We start from the raw sequence: 26237 nt of genomic DNA, 5'->3' as shown, positions 1-26237 counted from the left end.
CAGAAATGCACTGCTTAGGGGCGCAGGGGGGGGGCGGACAGGAGAGATATGCCTTGCCATGTGGGTCTGCTCCCTGGCCAGGGATGGAACTCTGCTGCAATGGCTGCCAATAACTTCATAGTGATGAAACTTAACCCCTTGTGCCAGTAGGGAGGCCCAAGATTCAATATTTTTTTTTAAGCCATTTTGGGGTCTTTTTTTTTTTAAGATTTATTTATTTATTTATACAAGCACTGGGTACAGTCAGAATCGCGGAAGGGTGAGAGAATTCACCAGAGCCAGAGCGGAGAGCAGAACAGGCAGACTGATGAAGTACACTGCTGAGGGGAGCAGTGGGTGGCAGGAGAGGTCTGCGTGCCATGTGAGACAGACGGCCGGGGATCGAACCAGCACTGCAGAGGCTGCGGGCAGCTTTGCAACCCAGCGCTCAACTGCTGCGCCACCGGGGAGGCTCCCAAGATTCAATATTTTTAAGCATTGATTTCTTTTTGCTATTTAACATTGATAATATACTGTTTTATTAACTTTACTTAAGGAGTATTATCTTATCACTTTTGTGGCTTTCTTGACTTTTATAGAAAGTATATATATTCAGAACTTAGAAAAAATAACAGTACATGTTTAACAGTAGCAATTTATGCCAAATTTTTTTCTTTGAGATTTAAGTAACTTGCATGGCAGTGAATTTGTTTTGATTGAGATATAAATAGAAAAATAAACCAGAGTTACCTAATTACACCTACAGAATGCCAGTCTTTGTTTAAGACTGAATATCGTCAATTATTGGTAGTACTCTTTCTGATTCTGCTTCAACTTGATTAGAAACAACTCACATGAATGTCTCTGTTTAGTTTCCAATAAACTTTTCAAAGCTTATGTATTTTTTAATTTTTCCCCTCTATCAGCAATTTAGTAATATACAACTTTGTGAACCATGATAAAGTGTTTACTTTTTCTCTAGATTTTCTACCTGATTTCTGGAGAATTTGGAAACTTGGTAAGTGTTCTTATTTTCATGATAATTTAGCTGTTTGTATAAATTCAGCTAAGATTCCTTATTAACTGTTCCAACAAACAGATTTAAAAGAGCCTATCTGGTTAATTTCTATTCTTGCTGTACTTATATGAGTAATAAGCCAAGTTTATTGAAACTGTACCTATTTTGCAAATAAATAAATTTGCTATGATTATCTTTAATCACAGTGGAGGTGACAATAGAGAAAATAATGATGTTTGCTCCTTTGTAGATATTACATTCTACCACTATTAATTGTTTTTAGAGTTAGGTTTCTACTTGTTAACTGGAGTGGATACAGAATTCCTCTAGCTTCCTATAATATCTGATTATGATTCTCCAAATGAAGGTTTCTAATTTTACTCATCTAAGACATTCAAACTGCAGACAAGGAAAATCTGTCATATTGTCAGCAATTGCCTGCCTTCATGTCAGTTAACGATGATTCAACATTGACATCTAGAAACCTTTAGCTGGCTCCCCTTACGTATTACTTCCTGGTTCAGATCTATTCCCCAATTGAACCTATTATTTTGCATGTCACTACAGGAATTTTTGTTGTTGTAAGCTTTATCTCCTTTGCATAACTCAGTGTTGTAAGAACATTACTTATGTGATGGTCATTCAGAGCTTTGAAATGATTGCTGAGATTAATTTTTTTAAGATTGATTTATTTATGTGTACAAGAACTGGGGTTGAGATTTATAAAACTTCACATGAGGAACTCTGATGAACTGCTGAAAGTGCTAACACATATAGGATACTTGATGACAAAGCCTTACCCTGTTCTGGAACTATTGTTACTCAAATGTGTCCTTAGGGCTTCCCTCCTCTACTTGCCTCCCTGCTGACATGACCTACTGGGAATAAGCTATCCTGCAATTCAGGGACCAAAACTCAAACAAAAGAGAAAACTCAATTCAGGGCCTCCCTGGTGGTGCAGGCATTAAAGACAGCTATCAGACAATTAACTGCCAGCACTGAGACATGAGTTTGATCCCCTGCCAGGGAGGTAACCCACATATGGCACAGCAGCCCTCTCCTGTCTTGCCCACTGTTCCCTCAGCAGTGTATTTCAGTCAATTTTCCTGTTCTGCTCCCCACTCTGTCTCTGGTGAATCCTCTCACCCCCAACGACTCTGGCCTACACCCCAGTTCTTGTATGCATAAATAAATAAGTCTTTAAAAAATGAAATAAAACCTTAGTTCTATGTTAGACACTTTCAAATAAAGATCCTGATCAACAGAGGGAAATGTGAAAAGTTGGCAAGCCTTTTAAAATGGAGTCAGAGTTGGGGGCAGGATGTCATAAAAAACAAACATACAAATAAAAATAAAAAGGACTCAGGGAAGTCATTTCAGAGAAAACTGTATTATCTATCTTGTTTGATGTGGGCCAAAGATCTTTGGATTGGGTCAAAAGCAATTATTTTAAGAAACCATCTAGCAAACAACTATAGTCTTCTGGAGTATGAGAACAAATGATTATTTTTCCCCCCAAAGGATAGAATCAGTAACCAATTGTGCATAATCAAAAATAGTGTAAACTTATTATTATGATGAATTAGTTTTTTTTAACCACTTACTTATCTTCTTCTTTTCTTCCCATAAAAATCCCTAATTTTTTGTCCCTTCTTTGGGTCACTATTTGGGTTTTAACCTGAATCTGTGCTTCCCCAAACTGCAACTCCTCAATCCCAAATAAAAATGCTTTGCCTTTTTAGCTGCCTCCTGAATTTTTAGTTTCACAGCATCAGGACACACACTTTGTATTTACAGAAAACTGAAAAAGAATAAAAATGTCCAGCAACACTGGAATATGCAAATGTAAAAGTATCTTCTTTGTAATTGAAAATAAACTTCAATCACACATTGACATGGATAAATCACAAAAATAATGTTGAACTGAAAAGGCAAATTATAGACTACATATATATATCAAGGCCATAAACAAGCAAAGCTATTTAAGCTTCTCTAGTGATAGTGTTAAAAATGTGTACATTTGTGATAAACAAGTAAATTATAGGGAAAAACCAAAGGAATGATTTCAGGAAAGCGCATCAGCAGGAGAAGCATTCTGGAGCATTCTGGAGAGGCATACTGGAGCTTTAAGGTTAGAAGATGTTCTATTTTGTAAGGATGAGTGGTAATTTTTACTATTTGGTTTATTATTAATCTTTAAAATATATGTGTATTGTGTGGCTGGACTCGGCCACCGCTGTGGTGTGAGGCGCCTGTTCGGGCTCTCGCCGTCCCTACACCCGCACCGTGGCTCCGGCCTCGCGGCCAGCCGTTCGCCAGCCGTTCACCAGCCAGCCCTCTGGCCCCCCGCCCGCCACGGACATGCCCCGCGTCTACAGAGGATGCCTCAGCTACAACGTCCCGGAGAAGGACATCCGGCGGCTTTTCAGCGGCTACAGCCGCCTTCTCGAAATAGACCTCAAAAATGGGTATGGCTGCAGGTGCCCTTTGGAATTACTGTTTCTGTGTCATTTGGGTAAATACCTAGGAGTGGAATTGCTGGATCATATGGAAGATCTATGTTTAATAGTTCAAGAAATCTCCACACAGCTCTCCATAGTGATTGGACCAGTATGTTTATAGCAGCACTATTTACAATAGCTAAGCTTTGGAAACAACCCAAATGCCCAAAAATAGATGACTGGATCAAGAAGATGTGGTACATATATAACATGGAATATTACTCAGCAATCAAAAAAGATAAACACATGCAGTTTGCAGCAACATGGATAGAGCTAGAAGGGATCATGCTCAGCGAAATAAGCCAGAAAGAAAAAGAAAAATACCGGATGGCCTCACTCATAGCAGGAATTTAGAAAACTTAAATAAGAGACCAGGAAAAAGACTAATCAGTACAAAGTAAAAATCAAAATCAACAAGCAACTATAAACCAGAGACACACTACGGAGGTGGGGGGAGGGAGAGGCAGGGAAAGGAAGGACTAGACTCAAAATAAGGGGGGGTGCAATTGTTTGGGGAATATAACCAAAATGAAAATGCATACATTGTGCAAAGATGAAAAAAGATGTAAGAATTTATAAAATAAAATATTTAAATAAATAAATATTTAAATAAATACATACATACATAAATACATAAATAAATGGGTACGGCTTCGTGGAGTTCGAGGACTCCCGCTACGCCGACGACGCCGTTTACCAGCTGAACAGCAAGGAGCTCTGCGGCCAGCGCGGGATCATGGAGCACGCCCCAGGCCCCAACGCGATCTTGACGGCTACAGCTACGGAAGCCGCAGTGATGGAGGTGGATACAGCCGTCGAAGAACATCTGGCAGAGACAAATATGGACCACCTGTTCATACAGAATTCAGGCTTATTGTAGAAAATCTGCCTAGTCATTGCAGTTGGCAAGATTTAAAGGATTTCATGAGACAAGCAGGTGAAGTAACTTATACGGATGCTCACAAAGAACGCACCAATGAAGGTGTGATTGAGTTTCGCTCCTATTCTGATATGAAGTGTGCTTTGGATAAACTGGGTGGTACAGAATTAAATGGAAGAAATACCAGACTCATTGAAGATCCACGAACAGGCCATAGGCGGTCTTACTCTGGAAGTAGATCAAGGTCACTGTCTAGAAGAAGGTCACGAAATAGGAGTAGGAGGAGCAGCTGCAGGAGGTCTTGAAGTATCTCAAAAAGTCGTTCCAGATCCAGGTCTTGGAGCAAAGGTCAATCACGTTCCGGATCAAAAGGCAGGAAATCTAGATCAAAGAGCAAATCTAAGCCCAGGTCTGATCGGGGCTCCGTTCTCGCTCTCGAAGCAGATCTAAGGATGAGTATGAGAAATCTTGAAGCAGATCTCGTTCTCGATCTCATTCCCCCAAAGAAAATGGAAAAGGTGATATAAAGTCAAAGTCTAGATCAAGGAGACAGTCTCGTTCCAACTCACCCCCACCTGATCCACCCTTTAAGGCTCGTTCTGTGTCCCCTCCACCAAAAAGAGCTTCAAGATCTCGGTCAAAGTCAAGGTCACGGTCCAGATCGAGTTCCAGAGATTAACCCAGAACTCCAAGTTCTTTGCACACTATTATTGAACACTTTCCTACTCAGGCAGTTACTCTTCCATATTTGTACTTGGCCTCTTCTACAGGAGGAATCTCCTAAAACCGAAATTTGATTCGTGGCCAAATTTGGTGGAAAAGATAAGGTTCTAAAGAAATGGTGGCATGAAGTCAGAGACCTTCTCCCTTCTTTGTAGAATTAAGATAACTTCGATTTTATAGCTTTTGAGCTAAAATAACTTTTGTAAAGATTAAGCTCATTTAGATTTTTTTAAAGTATTTCAGCAGGATCTGCTGCAGGGGTTTTGTTGTTTTATTTGTTTGCTTACTTTAAATTAACCTTTTCAAGCTTTGAATACTTAAGGATTTAGAGAGAGAACCAAATTTTCAATTATGTTGGCTTTTTATAAAGCTTGAATTATGTAAGATTTCAATAAAAGTTTGCTACCAAAATAATAATAAAATAAAATATGTGTATATTACATATACTCATATTTATGTTAATTATAATAAAATTTGAAAATTATGCATTTATATGAAGGCTTTGTCACATGTATGATGGAATTTAAACCAACAGAAACCTATTTTTCTAAGAAATTCTGTTAGCTAAAGACAGGATAGAAACAGGAAGGTTTCTCCTCTGATAGTAGACCTTTAAAAATTATCTTTATATGATACCATTGTTATGATATACTGAGTACAACAATTTGCATTCATTAAAAAAATAAAGCATAAGACTTCAAAGGCATTGGGTGGAGATATGGGGGAAATACTTAAGTTTCTTGGTAAGTGAGACATTCAAATGTTTTCTTGTCTGTAAGGGGATGTTTTGGTAGAAAAGATTGAGACATGCTGGGTCTCCTAGCCATTTTTTTCTGAACACATCCTGTTTCTTCTCACTTCTGTTTTTGTTCCTGCCATTGTCTCTAATACAAACCATTTATACTATCAAATGGCAAAACCAAGGGTTGGTGAGGAATCCCAAACTGTTAACAGGAAAAAACCACATTGACTTTTTTAAGGGATTGTGTGCACGTGTGCACATAAAGGCAAAGTAATCATACCCTAGTGTGCCCAAAGATTTTTAATCAGAGAGTGAAAATGAATAGAAAGGGGGGTAAGAAGAGTAGATGAGAGAACAATTTCAAAATACAGACTCCCAATCAAACTCCAATCAACCATCCCCTCATGAGCAAATATTTAGGCAAACATGCAGGGCCCAGATTGGAGTAGCCAAGGCACAAGCATAAAGCATCCCAGAGAACAAAACCAAAGTAACCTCTCAGAAGGAAACACAAGCATGAGGTTACACAGGTTCCAAAGGACTAGAGGAAAATAAGAGAACCCAAGTTCAAAATACATCGATCAAGCTGAATCTACCATGAGGTCAAAATGGTGGCTGACTTAGTCTTTCAAGAGACTTTAGTTCCTTCACAGGAAGAAAGAGCTGCAGGTGGAAGTCAGCTGAAAGGCTGTGCTTGGGACCTAAGCAGAAGCAGAAGCCTTCTAAGAGGGGCACCCTAACTGACAACCCCCCCGCTGTCTCTGTTTAGGAAGTCACAGAGTGGAAATATCACACCCCTGCAAACATCTTTTACAATATCACAAAATTTATTTGGTAGCATGCACAAAGTAGGAAGCCAACTGGTTCTTGCCCAGAACCAGCATAGGTTTGACTTACATTCTGTGTTCCTTCAGAAGGGGGACAGTCCTCTAATGTCTATGCAACACTGCCTTATGATCTAAATTTTGAAGACCTGGCTCCATTGTTTCAAATTGACACAGCAACAGTATGAACTCAACCAATAAAGGTTATTGCTCTAGTTGATAGCTATTCAGGGAAATTAATTTTACTTAACATTATTTTTGTATTTATTCAGCCCTGGTGGCACAGGGGTTCAGTCTCAGTGCTATCAAGCTATAGCCAGCCACAGCAGCATGAGTTCCATCCCCTGCCAGGGAGATAATCCACCTGGTGCAGCAGACCTCTCCTGTCTCACCTGCTGCTCCCCTCAGCAGTGTATTTCAGTAGATCAGCCTGTTCTGTTTCCCACTGTGTCTTGGGTGAGTCCTCTCACCCCAGGTACCTGGCCTACGCCCCAGTTCTTGTATGCATAAATAAATAAAAATAAATCTTTAAAAAAATAATATTTATTCAGCCCTGACAACCTATTAAGGAATCTTAATCAAATCTCTAATAGATGATTACTCATTTAACTGCAAAAGTCACTATAATTATTACTTTATTTTACTGGTAACTTCTACACAGAGTCTAGTAGAACTAAAAGGTGGCTGGTTAGAATATTGAATAGAGAATTTATCTAGTTCTACATAGTGACCTTTCATCTTTTTTTAAAAAAAAGAAAAATAACATGATGAATATATTTTCATTAAGAAAGGAAATGTAAAAAATGTAAAAGAAAAACTACTTAAGTTATGTGGTTTTTTTTTAAGATTGATTGATTGATTGATTGATTGATTTATACAAGCACTGGGTACAGTCAGAAGCGCAGGAGGGTGAGAGAATTCACCAGAGCCAGAGCGGGAGCAGAGCAGGCAGAAGGACCGAAGTACACTGCTGAGGGGAGCAGCGGGCAGCAGGAGAGGTCTGCGCGCCATGTGGGACCCTCCTCCAGCGGCTGGGGAGCAGCCGGGGATCGAACCAGCGCTGCCAAGGCTGCGGGCAGCTTCGCAACCCAGAGCTCAACCGCTGCTCCACTGGGGAGGCCCTTAAGTTAAGTTTTAAAAGTTTTTTACTTATAATACATTATCTATTAAAAGTAAATGAAAAAATAAAATATAATAAATGAATATAAACATTAAGTTAAAATTATTTAAATAAAACTAATTTTTTTTCTCTTGGGTACTACATATAATAAAGTACACAAGTCTTAAGTATATCATTTGAAGAAATTTTTTATTTGTGTGCACTCATATAATTACCTTCAGGATCAAGGCTTTGAACATCTATAATACATCAGCAGACTCCCTCATGAATTCTCTCAGTTAATAACTAGGCAAAATTTAACAAGCATATAAGGCCATATATGAATTTTACCTGTTTTTTTAAAATAACTTCATTGACATTTAATTCACATACCATACAATTAACACATCTAAAGTGTACAATTCAACAGTTTTTGGTCTATTCAGAGTTGTATAGCTTCCATCAATTTTAGAACATTTTCATCATCCCCCAAAGAAACTGTATCTATGAGCAGTGACTCCCAATTTTGTCCCAATTCTCCCAAAATTAGTTTATCACCTGTCTACTTTCTGTCTCTAAGATTTTACCTATTCTGAATATTTTATATAATATAATAAAGTATATTTTTTGTGAGAACTATTTTCCCTCTAACATTTTCAAGTTTCATTTACATTATAGCATCTACTACTACTTCATTTCTTTTAATGGTTAAATAATACTCCATTATGCAGACATAGCCATCCATTAGGTGATGAATATTTAGGTTGTTTCCACTTCTTGGCTATTATGAATAATGCTGCTATGAATTTCCTGTACAACTTTTTATATGGATACATATTTTCATTCCTCTTAGTATATATCCAAGAGTGGAATTGATAGGTCATATGTTCAACTGCCAGACCAGTTTTGCAAAGTTGTCACACCATTTAAACATTTTTGCTTTAAAACTTACTTTGTCTGTGGATCATGAAGATGTGGTATATATAGATAATGGAATATTACTCAGCAATCAAAAATGATAAACTCAAGCCATTCACAGCAACGTGGATGGAGCTGGAAGGAATTATGCTCAGTGAAATAAGACAGAAGGAAAAAGAAAAATTTCGGATGGTTTCACTTATAACAGGAATATAGGGGAACCAAATAAGACATCGGTGTAAAAAAATAATAATAGTACAACAGACAACAAAGCAAAAACAGACAATTATAAATCAGAGACATCCTGCAGGGGAGGAGGAGGGAGAGGGATCAGAGGGAGGGAGGGAGGAGCACAGGGGACTGAGGTGATGGTGTACGGGTACATTGGGGAAAGAAATTCTACGGGGACTACACCTGGGGGGCTGGGGGGAAGCAAATATTGTTTTAAAATGAACACTGATGTAAAAAATAAAAAAAATTATTAAAAAAGTTATTTTGTCTGATACTAATATCAAACTCTCTCTTGCGTGCTCTCTTTCTATCGCTCTGAAAAAATTAATTCTTATAGCTTCCTTCTTTGTGGATGCAGCTCAGCTCCTCTCTTCTTGACTGACTTGCATGCTGTGCTTTGATTGCTTGTCATTGGAGACCTTGGGCAGCTCCATGGCATGCTGCTCATAAGAAGCAAAGTTGTCCACCTCCTAGATCATCTTTTAGACTAATTTGGTGAGGTGTCTGCGCAGCAGCTATGCCATAGGTGGACCAAGTTCTTCTTCTTATTTAATTATTTCCCTTCAGCTAACATTTTAGAAGGGGTGATTTATTGTACATGTGTTACATTCGGCCAACTGAGAACAGAGCTAGTCCAGAATGTCACAGGTCCAGGGCAAAGGACCAAAAGGGACTGGTCTATGAGCAAGGTGGGTCTCTCAAAGATGGTCACAGCTATCATATGGTGACAGATGTTCTAGATTCACTGAGACAAAGTTCTGGTCAGTAGCATGCAGTTCAACAATTTATATCAGCATTCCTGGCCCCTGGATTTCCTTGTTTCTCTTTCTGTGGCTTCTATGGGTGTTACTAGTTCACTTGGACCTCTGTATCATCTCTTTCCTTTTGAGCGTTAGCCTGCACATTTGCTTCTTCCTCCCGCGCATTCGCTTCTTCCTCCACTTTGCTCTCATGGCCCGGAGGCTTCAAGGTAGATGGTGCTATGGGCGGGAGCTGACCATGTCCTTGGTCACCTTTGGGCCTTGTTGAGGCCCATGGCCATGGGGTGGCACAGTCATGGCTGCTGATCTTCAATGCCTGTTGCAGCGGAGGCTACTTTAGCTTTCATGTGCTTGCTTTTGCATGATGTACCTTTCAACCTACGTATATCTCTGAATCTAAACTGTGTCTCCTGTAACAGCATGGAGCTGGATCTTATTAGCAGTCTTGCCATCTGCACCTTTTGATTGAATTGTTCCATTTACTCATACTTAATATTATTATAGACAATGTTGGATTTATATCTGCCCTTAAACTTTTTTGTTTTCTGTCTCCTTTTTTAATTCTTTTTTCTTCACTGTTATTTTTATCATTGAATAATGATTTTCTAGTGTAACATTTAAATTCCTTTAATGATTTCTTTCATTTCTATTTTTCAGAATTACTTTCTTAGTGGTTTCTCTAGGACTTATCATATTAACTGATCAAAATCTTTAGACTTATACTAACTCAGGTTCAGTGAGATTTAAAAAAAAAAATCCATGGTGATTCAAGAATTCTTGGGAGTGTTTCCTCATGGATATATATGCCATGTGCCATAACTACATTAATGGCAGTGCCTAAAATGTGCTTTGATATTTAGAGATAAAATCTAGAGAGTCAGGCTGGCAGCCTAATAACTGGGATAGATGGCTCTTTCTTGTATACAAAGGCTTCTGTTTGTAGAAAGATGAGATGACAGAGCATGTAAAATGAGTGAATCACTAAGAGAAGGAATGAAATCTGTCTGACCTCTACCTTGTTTGGGATCTACCCACAATTTTGGGACTTACACCTTTATTTGGCTTCATTCATTCAATATATTTATCAGGTGGCTCTTAGGATTGTGCTATGTGCTCAGGGAATTACATAAGCAAGACAAGATTCCAACTCTCCAAGAGTTTTCAGGGTTGTACCAATCAAGAATATCTTGATTTACACTCTTGCTTCATCATCTTTATCTTACTCAATCACAAAACCTTAACTAACTCCAGATGAGTCTGTTTAAGTTAAGCATGAGTGCCAGTGGAGAAATTTCATATACTTTTGATGTGATAAAGAATAATTGCATGCTTGATATCATTAAGGAAGATGTGGTGCTTTCAAGAACTGAGATTTTGTATTTTAAAACCTGGCTTGGTGCCTATTCCGTTCACCTTTCTGACTCCTGGTAGACTCCTGCGTGGCATAGGGCTCAGTTCCCACGGTCAGTCTGTTGTTCTTTTCCTTGCCCGCTTCAAAATTCAGCTGAATCTCTGGGACATTAGATGCTTTTTTATCTTTGTCCTTTTCTGTATTTGATTTTTCTGCAAGAAGTGTGCATATTGACATTACCAGGAAAATGTTGATTTTATTATAAAACCAAACAAAACTTGAATGCTTCTTGTTCAGGTCCTTGAGGTCTCAGTAAGAGGTGAAGTATTTAATTTAAATATTAACTATTAACCCAAGTAAAGATTTATTTTTTAAAGATTTATTTATTTATTTATTTATTTATACAAGCACTGGGTACAGTCAGAAGCATGGGAGGGTGAGAGAATATATCAGAGCCAGAGCGGGGAACAGAACAGGCAGAGGGATGAAGTACACTGCTGAGGGGAGCAGTGGGCGCAGCAGGAGAGGTCTGCACGCCATGTGGGACCCTCGCCAGTGGCCAGGGATCTAACTGGCGCTGCAGAGGCTGCGGGCAGCTTTTCAGCCCAGCGCTCAACCACTGCGCCACCGGGGAGGCCCAACCCAAGTAAAGATTTATCCTTGCTCCTCCTCCAGATGCTTTTTTAAAAAATTTATTATTATTATTTTTTAGAGATTTATTTATGCATACAAGATCTGGGGTACAGGCCAGAGGTGTGAGCAGTGAGAGGTTTCACCAGAGACAGAGTGGGAGCAGAACAGGCAAATTGACTTAAATACACTGCTGAGGGGAGCAGTGGGCGAGTCAAGAGAGGTCTGCTGTGCCATGTGGGTAGCTCCCTGGCTGGGGATTGAACTTATGCTGCAGTGGCTGCAGATTGCCTCATAGGTTGTGTCTTAACCCCTTGCGCCACCAGGGAGGCCCTGACTTTTTTTTTTTTTTAAAGATTTATTTATTTAGCATACAAGAGCTGGGGTACAGGCCAGAGATATGGGAAGTGAGAGGATTCACCAGAGACAGAGTGGGGAACAGAACAGGCAGACTGACCAAAGTACACTGCTGAGGGGAGCAGCGGGCAAGTCAGGAGAGGTCTGCTTCACCATGTGGGTGGCTCTGTGGCTGGCCAGGGATTGAACTCCTGCTGCAGAGGCTGTGGATTGCTTCATGGTGCAGTGCTTAACCCCATGTGCCACCAGGTAGGCCCAGGATGCTTTTTTTTTTTTTAATCTCTTAGTTAACAATGACTCTAGTCACACAGTCTGTTAAAATAGAAATCCTGGTTACATCCCTAATCCCTGTTTTAAACATTCTCTAAATCTGTCAATTGTTTAAGTATCTCTCAAATATGTCCCCTTCTTTCCATCCTACTTTTGACTTCCCTAGTTTAGACCTTATTCATCTCTCACCGATATTACTGTAATGCCTCTCTAATTGCTCTTGCCACCTCCAGTAACATCTCTGTCTAGTAGTCTCTTAAATCATGACTCTCCCCTACTTAATATCCTTCATTGTCTCCCTTCTGTCTATGGGACTGAGTCAGAATGTGTCCACATAGCCTACAAACTTCTCAAGCCCTGATAACAACTTTATCTCTTGCCACTTGTAGGTAAATACCCTGTACTTCTAAAAACACTCAACTACCTTCCTGTCCTTAAATAGTTCTGGCTCCCCTCTTGTCTTGTTTGCCTTTAACTTTGTTTTTCCTTTGCTTGGAATTGGAATGTTCCTCTTCCCTTACCTGACAACAAAACTCTTTCTCCTATTGGTTCAGAAAACTGGAATCACCCTTCCTCTCCTAGGTAGCAGGTTATGATAACCATTCCATACGTTCCTGCTCTATCCAGAAAATAATCATATCAACAATAAAGAAACTCAGTGTAGGATAGTTTAAAATAACTGTTAATATTTATTGAGTACTTCTATATGCCAGTGTTGGTACTTGGAACTCAGAAGGCATTAACTCATTTAATCCTTATTTAACCCTCTTAGATAGGCATTCTTTAAAAAAAAAAAAGATTTATTTATTTATGAATGCAAAGAGCTGGGGTACAGGCCAGAGGTACGGGAGGTGAGAGGATTCACCAGAGACAGAGTGGAGAACAGAACTGGCAGACTGAAATACACTGCTGAGGGGAGTAGTGGGCAAGACAGGAGAGGTCTGATGCTCCATGTGGGTCACCTCCCTGGCGGGAGATCAAACTCGTGCTGCAGTAGCTGTGGATTGCTTCATAGTGCTGACACTTAACCCCTTGTGCCACCAGGGAGGCCCCTAGCTAGGCATTCTTACTACCTTTATTAATTGTAACATTTATGCCACTTCTTAAAATGGCTTTCTCCCTAGCAGACAGTTCTTAATCATCATTACATCCCTAGCAATTAGTGTAAGTTCTGGACACTGTTTTTTTTTTTTTTTTTTAATATGACGGCAACGATCACATTTATCCATATCTTGATCCCCAAAATGGAATAATGTGAAATTTGTAGCTCTGTGGTAGGCAAGGCTTGCAGTTTGGAAGCTTTCAAGATACCTCTAATTATATTTTGAAAGCACTTCTCCCTTGAACCAAATAACATTGCTATCCTTCCACTTAAGAAAATAATCTGGGAGTCACCTTGTTCACTACCTTTCTTCACCCCTGCAGCTCAGAAAAATATCCTGAAATCCTTCAACTCTTATTTTCATAGCAACTACCCTAATTCAGCTCACCATCATCACCATCAGGGATCTGTCCCATAGCTGCTCTGGTTCTCTGGCTCCTCCATGTTCCATCTCTGCTCCCCCAAAGTCATTCTCTCCAAAATAGGCTGATTTAAAAAACAAAAAAAGACAAAATCCCTGATTATTTTTCCTTTGTAAGTAACAACAACAGAAAAATCCCAACAATATGTTTAGTTTCCTGCTTGACTCTTCAACCAAAATCTCATGCAAGCCTCTACACAAACCTCCAGGCAAGCCTTCTGGTCTTCTTTTCCTCAAACAAGTCAAACCTGTCCAGCATCAGCAGTGCCCTCTGTTTAGAATTATCTTCTTCCCCATGGTTGGCTAACTGACTCCTTTTCGTCATTTAAGTCTTAGACCAGAACACCTCTTCAAAAAGTTCTTCTCTCATCATTGTTTCTGTTTTCTTTCATTTTTATGACTACCTGCAATTATCCTCTTATTTTATTCTTCATCTTCTCCAATAGAAACATAAATGTCTATGTGAGGGGCTTCTTCTGTTTTATTCACTGTTTTATCCCTAGCACAGGAGTCTTCTTGGTGTGTACAGGTGTTCCATAGATCCTCAACAGAAAAGACTCCCTATGTTCCTACTGGTTTTTTTTTTTTTTTTCTTTTAAACTGGTGAGAAAGGAGACACAAGGCTCAAAGACTTTGGGATCTACCACAACCTATGTTCATCTAGTTAGCAGAAAGAGCAATTAAAATTGTCGTAGAGGAGGCACACTGGGTGTCGGCCCATTGACTGAATGAATGCTAAGGCCGGTTCTACTTTGCGGTGAACAATGCTGCCCGATCTCAAGGACTTGTACAAATCTGCTTTGTTAAAAGGCCCAGAGAGAGCAGTCAGTTTCAGGTAAACCTGATCCATTTGGTCAAGCAGCCTGACTGAGTCTTGGGTGACCATCCCAGCCTGTCTGGAGTATGAAGGAGTGAAGAAGCAGGTCAGGACATCTTGTACTAGTGTGGCTCTTCATTCCCTTTCACCTACCTTTACTTGCTCTAGCAAAATCTAAGTGATTAACTATTGTATCTAATCTATGTTGTAAATCTATCTGCATCATTTTCTCTTTGATTGCGAAGTCCTCTTTTTATTTATTTACTTAATTGCCCCATTATTTCACACATTTTCCAACCATCTCCTGTACTGAAGGACAGAGTCACGTGTAGTTTAAGCATTAAGCAGGTCATGATACACGGCCAGGGCTTCGATTTTGTTCCCAGAGGATAAGTTCAACCTGCAATGATGCACAGTTTGGGAAGTGACTTCTGCCAGTATCTAGACTAGCCAGTACCTTGCTACACCCTTGCCGTTTCAGACTTCCCAAGTTGTCTCGGTTCCCTTTCAGCCGGACATCGGCTCGCTGGAGTAGAAGCGGAAAGCAAGCTGCGGCAGCCCTTGTCAAGCGCTGCTGGCCGGCAGCGGCGGGCGCCAGGCGCCAGGGCGAGCGTGGGGCTCCCGCACTGGGCACCGGTGTGCCCGGGAAGGGGCGGGGCCGCCGGGGGCGGTGGGCGGGGCCTGGAGGCCGCCGGGACCACCAATAAAATCCCGAGTCGGCGCGGGCCGTGCGCGTGACGCAACGTAGCGGGCTGCGAGGCTGGGGGCGGAGGGGCCTGGGAATTGGACGCTTTATCTGCGTCCGCTGCGCGGCTGGCGAGCTCCTCGGCCTTGGGCACCCGCGGAGCTGCCCGGAGCCGACCTGCCCCCCAGCCGCGCTGTGGCCGCTTCCCGCTCTGCGCTCCCTGACCAGGTACCCCCGTCGGACGCCAGCCTCAGGTAAGGCTGCCGCTGCCCAGTCCCCGCTTCCCGCGGGGGGGGGGTCCCCCACCTCCGCTGGAGAGGTCCGAGGGGGAGGCAGTCACTGCCTCTCCGGCCCGGTGGGCCTGGCCCTGTCCTGGATTGAGGGGGACGCGGCCCAGGGTCGTCACGCTGGGGGAGGAGGGAGAGGTCCCAAGGGTCCTGGGGAGTTTGGGGGATGGGAGGGCGGGAAAGTTATGGTCCGGCGCCCTGTTGGGACACTGTCAGCCTTTTAATCCTCGGAGGGTTTTGGTGTCTCCCCCCAAGTCTTTTGCCAGCTCTCATTTCCAGTAGTAAAGAAAGTTATGGATCACACATTTTATTCCATAAAAAGCAAAACCAGAAGATGCATCCAGAAAGTCAGCTTATTGATTTAGGGGGAAAAACGTGAAGGGATGGATGACAGACACTTCAAGACATTGATATCTCTTTGATTGGGCATCGAAGCCTTTAATTAAGCTCCTATTTTTAAATACTAAGATGTAATTTTCTGTGGTTCGCAAATGCTAGAGCCATGCAACTTAAATGAAATGTATGTTTGGAAGTTATTTGTAAGTGAGAACCAATTGTAAACTTTATTCTCCACGTGTGTGTGTGTGTGTATAGGTTAAGTTCACTGATCTCAGTTATGCTGAGTAGCTATCATCTGTTTAAACTACTTTTGGCTAGGCATGAGAATGGATGTTGGGAAGCTCTGATGCTTTCAAGGGTAATCATTTTAAAATGCACATGTCCCAGTCTATCACGTGCTTACAAACCTCAAAAGATTTCACATTCTCCATAACAGTGTTTTATCTCCAGTTCATTTTAGGTAGCTTCCCTCCTGGTTCTCTGGGTCAAGTCACACTAGCTCTGTGTTCGGCCATAGTCTCTTTCCCTTGACTGTTTCCTGATCTTTAAGGGTTTCCTCCACCTTTAAATCACTGTTACAGTCTTTCCCCAGACATTACTCAAATATTCCAAATATTACTTCCTCAGTAAAGCTAGACCATCCTGGTTAAACCTTCCTAGAACTATTCTCCTTGGTAGTAGTTAATGTAATGACTTTTGTGTAATGAGATGTGTTAGTTAATTAGATGTTTTTTAATTGTTTCCCTTCCTAGCATGCAAATTTTGTAAAGGCTCACTAGTTCATCTTATTTCTGTCTTAATTTTCAACCTGAACCAGCTCCTGGTACAAAGAAAGAATGAATGAGTTTGAGGACAGAGGAAGGAACCTTGGACTGACTGGGAAATATTATTTAGGGAAAAATTATGTTTCCTTTGGGACAGAAGTGGGGAAAATTTTGACAAGGAATTTTCATTTGTCAAATTTATTTTTGGAGTTTATCCTGTAGGAAAAATGTAGCATACAAATGTAAATGAGAATTTGGCAATTCTTTTGTTTTGCTAATTGACTTCTTGACCCATGCCTTTGATATGTAAATACTGTAGGCTATACTAGGGCAAACTGTTGGGCAGGACTGGGAGAAATTTTATATTTTAGATTCTAAGTATATCTGTAACTGTTACTTTCTCCCCTGCTGAACCTTGGAGTGGTGTAGCAAAGTTCTTTGCCTAAATTTGGTGCTCAGTTTTTTTGTTTTTTTTGGTTTTAAAAAACAATTTATATGTTCTTTTGAAAGCTTTGTCAGTGGGAACACTGCAGGCCCACAGAAGTTGATACTTCTTTTAACTTTCAAACTAGTTCTTTTTGTTTTGCTTCCTTAAGGCAAAATACTTTTACACTGCACTTTATAAAAATTAGTGCATAGATTGAATTCTTAAGAAATTCATGTTCAGGGGCCTCCATGATGGCGTAGAGGTTAAAGACAGCGCTATCAAGCTATTGGCAGCCACTGAAGCATGAGTTAGATCCCAGGCCGTCCAGGGAGCAACCCACATGGCAAAGCAGACCTCTCCTGTCTCGCCGGCTGCTCGCCTCAGCAGTGTACTTCAGTATATCTGCCTGTTCTGCTCCCCACTCTCTCTGGTGAATCCTCTTACCAACACAGACCTCTGGCCTGTACCCCAGTTCTTGTATGCATATACATATCAGAATGCTGTATTTTTTTTAAAGATTTATTTATTTATGCATACCAGAGCTGGGGTGCAGGCCTGAGGTGTGGGGGGCAAGAGGATTCACCAGAGACAGAGTGGGGAATACAATAGGCAGATATACTGAAGTACACCACTGAGGGGAGCAGCGGGCAAGACAGAAGAGGTCTGCTGGGCTATGTGGGTCTCCTCCCTGTCCAGGGATCGAACTTGTGCTGTAGTGGTTGTAGATAGCTTCATAGGTTGTGTCTTAACCCCTTGCACCATCAGGGAGGCCCAAAGTGCTGTATTTTTAAATCGCTGTCTAGTGAACATTATGTCACCTTGGATGTAAATGTTTCCACTGCCCTATTAGTTAGTGACTTTGAACCAGTTTCCCAGAATCTTTAGAAATGGAATTGTTAAATGAGGTATGTGATACATCTGTCCTGGAGCCCAGCACTGTAAATGTTACTGGCTTAGTAGACATTAATGCCTGCTTCCTCCACTGTTGGCCCTTTTGAGACATTTGTCTTATGATCACTGTTTTCACTTCCTAAGCTTATTTTGCAACCTCTTGTGGGTTGCAAAATTTTCAAAGAGGTCTTTGTCCCTCTTCCTGAAACCAGCAGTACAAAAATTAAGTAAATCAAAGTTATTAATGTCCCCAAATTGTGAAATATCCCTTGTTCTGCCACCTGCCTTTTTTCTTGGTCTTCCATGGTATTGACCATAGATTATCTCTTAACTCCTCTAACTTAATTTTAAGCACTACTTGCTCCTGGTTCTCCTTTAGTCTCTCCTAAGCTGTGCTGGTGGTTGGTGATTTTTTTTTTTTTTTTTGGTTAACTGTTCTTTAGTGACCTTGTAATGTTTGGAAAATTATTTAACCACCTATAAAAAGGGGTAATAGTAATCTATGCTGCATAGGGTGTTGTGAACCATAGTAAATGCCACAAGCTGCTGCCTGTGTACTGATAATCCTAGATTTCGATATTTTCTACCGCCCTCTGTATGTAGATGCATAGAATCCTTAGCTTAATACTTAGAAATTTATCTTACTGTCTCCCCATCTCTTATTTGTTCATTAACTTAATTGTGCACTCAGTCAACACAAGTATTTGAGTCCTTTTTGTCTGGTACTATCCTCTCTCAAGCTCATCCTCCACAATTGTGTCTGGGTTCTCTTACTGAGAGACAAATGTCAGATCATCTTTTTTATTTAAAAACTTCTGTCAACACCTTGTTTATGTTAAGTTTCATACTCCTTAGAATCATCCCTAAGGGTTCTTGACCTTTTGTCCTTGCCCTTCTAAGTACCATGTACTCAAGCCTTATTCAATCTCTTCCTTTAAGAATTCACCTTCTTGGGCCTCCCTGGTGGCACAGATTGTTAAAGTCTCATTGCTATAAAGCTATCGCCAGCCACTGCAGCATGAGTTCGATACCCGGCCAGGAAACTAACCCACCTGGTGCAGCAGACCTCTCCTGTCTTGTCTGCTGCTCCCCTCAGCGGTGTATTTCAGTAGATCCACCTGTTCTGTTCCCCACTCTGTCTCTGGTGAACCCTCTCACCACCCCCTCCTCTGGCCTACACCCCAGTTCTTGGGGTCAATCTTTAAAAAAAAAATTCACCTTCTTCAGAACAGCTTTCCTAATTAGATGCCCTTAAATTCTATTAGGCATCAAACATGTATTCCTGTCTTACACTTAACATCTCAATTACTGTTCTGTAATATCATTAGGTGTTTATAATTTTTTTTTTAATGTTTTTTGCCCACTAGATTTTCACACCTGGAGGGCACACAGACTGTTGTAGTCATCTTTGTATCCCAGGGTTTGGCATGTAGTAGACCTCAATAAAATGTTTGAGATAATGAATCTATCACCATGGTCTGTACTTGCTCATGTTTTTCATTGAGTGCTTGCTTCCTCCCACTCTGTTTTGATGCTTCAAAAACTTGTATCCCCTCTTTGAACTCTGGCTCTGATGTCACTTTCTGGATGAGGACTAGTTTGACTTACTTAAATGTTAGTTATGCCTTCTCTTGACACAATGTATGTGTGTGTATGAAGATGTAGTGGGGGTAGACCTGTATTACAACACAGTGATCTGACATCACTGTAGAAAGAGGTACTTAATAACATGGCTTTTCAGATAATTAGCACATCCTTTTAAATGTCAGAACTTTAAAAAATTTCTTCAATGTGAATTTTTTCCCCTTGCCTTTTATGTTTATTAAAGTACTGTAACCTTTTTCAGATGTGCCAGGGTCATTAAAGCATGAACTTTAGTACAGTCTGCTTTGATACAGTGATGTACTGCAGAACTCATTAAGAAGCAGCCCCTTTGGTCTGATACGGAAAGATCTAGTGTCCCATTTCTATTTTAGTGTTAGCTCCTACCTTTAAAGTTTTCTTCCTTTCCTGTCATCTATAGTTCTGTTTTTATAGTCACTACCATGTTCTGTTTGAAAATGTAAACAGGATTACTGTCCTCACAGGGTGATTATTAAGGTTAAAGGTCCTACCTGAAGGTCTTATCAGAGAGTATGCAAATACTGACTTCCCACTAAAAGGAATTTACTATATATGCAGTGGTGTGTGATGTTCTGTTGTGTAAGTCTCCACTGTTTGATTTCCTGTCACTTTTCCTCATTAATAAAATTGTAAATGACTTGTAAATAAAATTGTAAATTGTAAATGAATTATAAAAAAAACCCTCAAAACTATACCTCAGTAAAGTTGAAAAATGCTAAGTACAAAACAAAGTGACATGGTTAAAAAGTTACAATATTATTTCAGTGTTTCACTTATAAATTTAATTTATATGAGCTAGTTTATTTTAATTTATATTAATACTACTATTGTATATAAATAAAAATATAAATACAAATAATGTATAAAGAAAAAAAGGAATTTACTAACAGTTTTATTCATGAATGAATTGATTATTTCAGGAGAATAAGCTCTCAAATTTGAAAGATATTTCAATGTAAAGGGCATGGCATTTGTCAGCAATTTTTTGTTTTTTTTAAACAGTCTCTCAGGCAACCTAAGCTTAGTTAAGTCCTGAGTAGCAGATGTTGATAAAAAGTTTAAAGAACAGATAAAGAACAGATCAATTTTATGAACATACTTAATAGCTTAAATTCAAAACCAAGTAAATGTCCTCCTGAATTATTTTATTATTACCTTTTAGTATTAACAGGTGAAGTAGAAATAAAAGTAAATATCAGTTTCAGCTCTCATAGTAGCCTATTAGTGATTACTTCATAAACTATGAAGGGCTTTTTTGCTTTATTTCCTTAATGTACATGAAAATGCTTACTAATTATTAATATTTATCAATTCATTCAGATGTGTATTAAGTGCAGTGTGTTCCAGGCATAGTTCTAGACACTTGGATAAAATAGTGAACAAGACAAAATTTCACTTTTTATGGGGCTCATAGTCTTTGGAGTGGGTAGAATATAAATGCTACAATGTATTGACTGAGAAGTGCTCTAAAGAAAAATAAAGCGGGGCAGGTACTTGGGGGAGATTTTCCAGATGGGGAAAATAGTAGATACCTTTAAATATACCTTTAAATGGGAATGAGTGTGGCTTGTTCAAGAAGCAGCAGAAGGCCACAGTAACAGAAGAACATGTGAGAATTATAATAGGAAGTTATGGGTATGGAGGAGGGCGTGAGGGAGGTGAGTGGCAGGTCATGTAGGAGTTATTAGAAGATGGTGAGGACTTAGCACAAAATCCAAGTGTTTGAAGGGTTTTGAGTAGGGAGTGGCTTGCTCTACTTAGCTTTCAGAAGTATTACTCTGGGTGTATTTGAAAAGAAAAAACCAGAAGGGACAAAATAAAGGGAGGCCAGTTAGGTACGGCAGTGAGGTGACAATGACTTAGACTGGTGAAGGTAGTGGATGTCATGAATAGGGGTAAGACTGACTCCAAGGCAGAGTCAGATGGACCTGCTGGTGGGTTGAATGAGGGTAAGTAAAGAATCAAGGATGATGCTAGGTGTAGTTTCTTTTAATCTGGGTAAAGGTGACTGCTAGTCCGGTTAACTGAGGTAGGAAAGACAACACAAAGAGTGGTATTGGAGGGAACATCAATAGTTCAGTTGGTCATGTTAAGTTTGATTGAGATATATGTATTAATACAGATATTATCCTTTTGAAGGTGTAAAGTAGGCCTTAATGTATCTGGAACTGAGGCAAGTGTGGGCCTGGTCGGGGAGGGAGTCATCAAAGAATTGTTGTTTAGGTGTCGAGTTAACTGAGGGTGTTCAAAGGTTAAGATGATGGAAATAAAAATTATGGACGTGCTAGTTATTGGTAACAGGAAGTTGTAGGGGAGGCTTTCAGGGAACAAGAATGTCTTGTTGGAGACAAGAAGTCAACGAGCTTAGAGGCCATGATGTGGAAGAATTCGTGGTGGGAGTGGGTGGATGAGTTAGGTGTTCACATTCTTAGTGAATGAGGGTAGTGGCTGGGAATATAGGGCGTGCTTGTGACAAGCTTGGGTGGAATAGTCCCAGTGAAGTGTTTAAGGAATCAAAGGAGGAACAGTGACCTCAAAATAATAGGAAACAAGGAAGCTTTCGCTCTCTCCAGCTCCTGTCTTTTTTTTTTTTTTTAAGATTTATTTATGTATACAAGAACTGTGGTACAGGCCAGAGGTGAGGGGAGTGAGATTCGTCAGAGACGGAGGGGGGAACAGAACTGGTGGATTGACTGAAACACACTGCTGAGGGGAGCAGCAGGTAGACTGGAGAGGTTTGCTGCACCATGTGGGTCACCTCCCTGGCACCACTAGGAAGGCCCCCTTCAGCTCCTATCTTAATGGGAGGGCAAGAAAAGGCTGTGGTACACCTTACACATAAGGACAAAACCCTTGTTAGCACTTGGAAACCATTTAGCATTCATTACAGTTTGAGTTTTTTGCTTTGCAATAGCTGAAGTAGTCGTCCACCTGTCCAGCGAGTGTCTAGGATGGTAAGGGCATAGGTTCACAAGGTCCTGTCTTAGATGCGTGAAAGGTTCAGCTCATCTTCATCCCCCATCTGGATGTTTGCAGTCATCTGCTAACTGGTTCCTTGTTACATTTCTTTCCTTCATTGTGATCCACTCTCCACACAAAAGACAAAATGATTTACCTGTCTAGAAAAGGAATAATTGAGCTGAATATTACTATTATCAACCTGCCTTCATTTCCTGTGAAAATAGCCATATGTTGTTAGATGACTTGAATGTTGGAGAGTTCAGGTTATATCTCATCTCCATAATCTTATGATTTGTATGATATGAGGATTTGATCAAAATTGAGGGGAGCCATTTTAAATACTAGTACTTCCTCCTCACATCTGTATAATGGCAAAAATAAAATTTGGTAATATTTTCTTGGAAGTCGCATGGCATTTGAGAAAGTATATAATTGTGGTACTTTACTCTCATTTAATATATCATAAAAGCAAACAAGTAGTAGATGATTATGGCTTAATGTTTGACAGTGTCATTTAGCATACAGGTGGTAGATAGGTAGGTATCAGATCACTTGGTTAATTTTTTAAACTTGGTTGTTAATAATAAATTATTTTGCACTTTGTATGTAGTATCTTACATTTTTTTTGTTTATAATTCCCTGTGGTGGTATTTATCTTTACTTCCTAGATTAAGAAACAGATTTAGAGAGGTTGGAGGATTTACCTGGGTCACAATGATGTGAGGGAGCAGAGACTCACACTACTCTTGGTATTTTTTATTTTTATTTATTTTTTTATTTTAAAGATTTATTTATGCGTACAAGAGCTGGGGTACAGGCAGAGGTGCAGGGGTTGAGAGGATTCACCAGAGACAGAGTTGGGAACAGAACAGGCAGACTGACTGAAATACACTGCTGAGGGGAACAGCAGGTGAGACAGGAGAGGTCTGCTGCACAATGTGGGTAGCTCACTGGCAGGCCGGGGATCATACTCATGCTGCAGAGGCTGCAGATTGCTTCATAGTGCGGTGCTTAACCCCTTGCACCACCAGGGAGGCACCCTCTTGGCATTTTGATACCACCAAATTCATTGCTTTTTCACTACATCACAGTTCTCAACGCCTGCTTAGTAGAGGCAACTTGAGACGAAATATATTGGTGTAGACAATGATATAAAGATTTTGTTACGGATAATTAGTATTTTCTTTCTTTTGGTTCACTCCTAAAATAGGTTTTAACTCTGGGTGTGTAATTGTGCAAACTGAGTCCCTGTGAAGTAAGGTTTTATTCTCTAGACAAGCCTGATCGTTCCTAATCTCTACACCAAACATACCTTTAATTTTTTATTTTTCTGCAGGGTACCCATGCTTAAATTGGTTTTTTGAGGCCTGTTATTAACAACATTTGTCTGTCAAACTTGGTTTATTATTCTTTTTCCCTTTTAATTAGTACTTTATGTTTTTTAAAGTTTTATTTTATTTATTATTTTTTAAAAAGATTATTTATTTATACAAGTGCTGGGTACAGTCAGAAGCGCAGGAGGGTGAGAGAATTCACCAGAGCCAGAGCAGGGAACAGAACAGGCAGACTGATGAAATACACTGCTGAGGGGAGCAGCAGGCATGGCAGGAGAGGTCTGCGCACCATGTGGGACCCTCGCTGGCGGCCGGGGATCGAACCAGCACTGCAGAGGCTGCGGGCAGCTTTGCAGCCCAGCGCTCAACTGCTGCGCCACCAGGGGAGGCCCTAAAGTTTTATTTTATTTATTTATACATACAAGAGCTGGGGTATAGGCCAGAGTTGGGGAAAGGGGGGTGAGAGGATTCACCAGAGACAGTGGGGAACAGAACTGGTGGATTGACTGAAATACATTGCTAAGGGGAGCAGCAGGCCAGACAGGTTGCTGCAGTAGCTGCTGACAGCTTCATAGTGCTGAGATTAAACCCCTTGAGACACCAGGGAGGCCCTCAATTAGTACTTTAATCTGCCTAAGTTAATTGATTTCTCACTGGGTTATACTGGTCTCAGCCAAAAGCAAAGTAACATTGCTCTAGTTATCCTGGATTGCTTTCTTTGTGTGATAAATGTGTCATTGCCTATTTTATTTATTGAATAAAGTAGTTCTTGCTTATCCTCAGGAGTCTAGGGGGTCCACCCTCACCCTCATTAAGAACAGTTGTTGCCCTTATTGTTGAATGGAAGGTATAAAGCTGCTGACGGTAAAGAGGCTTATTGGCTTCTACCCAGCATATGTTGTTCTCTTGATTGTCTGTGTGAAGAGCACTTGTATCCTATTACTTAGAATAATAGGTTGTGTTATAAACTGATACATCCATTTTCTGCTCCACATACTTCTCACTAGATTTTAGGGACTCAAAGAGAAAACACTGCATAGTTCCTGTCTTTGAGAAGCTTTTGCTTAGTGTGAGAGGCAGATAGTAGTGCTCCGAGAATGGCAGGATGCGTAGAACTCAGAGGGACCACAGATGGGAGATGGTGGTCAAAGGGACTTTAGCAGAGAAGTTGAGTTTGAGGTAACCTTGTTTTTACAGGATTGGCTGTTCAATCTCATTGTTCTTATTTTGAAATGTTATTACTAAGAATACTTGTAGTAGAATCCATTTCTGCTATTGGGGAATTATATGATTTGATTATATCATATGCCAGTTAAATCACCTACCTAGAGGCTTCCTTGGTGGTGCAAGGGGTTAGGCACCGCTCTATGAAGCAATACGCAGCCTCTGCAGCATGAGTTTGATCCCTGGCTGGCTGAAAAGCCTGACATCTTTTACCTACCCTACAATAAATAAATAAAATCTTTAAAAAGAATCACCCCCTTATATATTTTTTCTCTTTTGAAAAATTAGGGTGTAGGGTAAGGTAAAAAGTATCAGGCTTTTCTGCCCTCCCGCCATTAGGATAGATGATGGAACCCTGTGGTCCCGAATGCATGCCTCATGGCGGGCACCTGGAGTAGAGTGTGGGCAGAGGTAGATGGGATTCACCTGGGCTGAGACTGGGCTTTTAAGGGCAGCATCGCAGGGACGCCAGCAGAAGCTGAGAGAAGAAGAAGCAGAAGCAGAACCATGAGAGCAGAGCAGCAGAGATCACCAGAGAGCCCAGAAAGAGTGAAGACCCCTACCTGCCATGTATCCGGTAAATCCCAATAAAAGCCTGCAAAAGCCACCAAGGTCTCCAGGACTCTGACTCCTCCTTTGCCCTGGTCTACTGGATCATAGAAAACCTGCACTGTGTCCATTCCTGCCCCTACATAGGGTAATACTGCTCTACTAACATTATAAAGGTTGAATAAGAAAATGTAAACAACTTTAGTGGCACAGGACCTGGTAGGTACATAATAGGTGCTCATTAAGTTAAAGCTGTTGTTATTACAGCTGTACCTGCTTCTGCTGTGACTCTTGCTTTAAAAAGTGAGTTGGGTTAGCCTGATAAAGGGCAGAGAATAAACAGCTGTTGGAGACAGGAAAAAAGTATAAAGGAAGACATGGTGACTAGACAAATATTTTGGGAATAATAAAAAATAGTAACTACCTTAAAGATTATGTTGAGATTAAAATGCATAATAGTAAAGCATGGAATCACTCATGAGTCATGGTTTTTATACATTATACGTTATGCCTCTAGAGTCATCTTGGT

At 40.4% G+C, this 26237-nt stretch overlaps 1 pseudogene across 1 annotated transcript; it reads left to right on the top strand.

Moving 5' to 3' along the window:
* The first annotated feature begins 3358 nt into the window (after nt 1-3358).
* LOC311182049 (serine/arginine-rich splicing factor 6-like) lies at nt 3359-5057 on the top strand (annotated as a pseudogene). Its single transcript has 2 exons — nt 3359-3465; nt 4144-5057. The product of its transcript is annotated as a serine/arginine-rich splicing factor 6-like (transcript).
* Nucleotides 5058-26237: the final 21180 nt, after the last annotated feature.

The sequence above is a fragment of the Talpa europaea genome (genome assembly GCF_964194135.1).
Source record: "Talpa europaea genome assembly, chromosome: 12".
Taxonomy (NCBI): Eukaryota; Metazoa; Chordata; class Mammalia; order Eulipotyphla; family Talpidae; genus Talpa; species Talpa europaea.
Note: the sequence above shows the minus strand (reverse complement) of the source record. Positions and strands in the feature narration are given on the sequence as shown.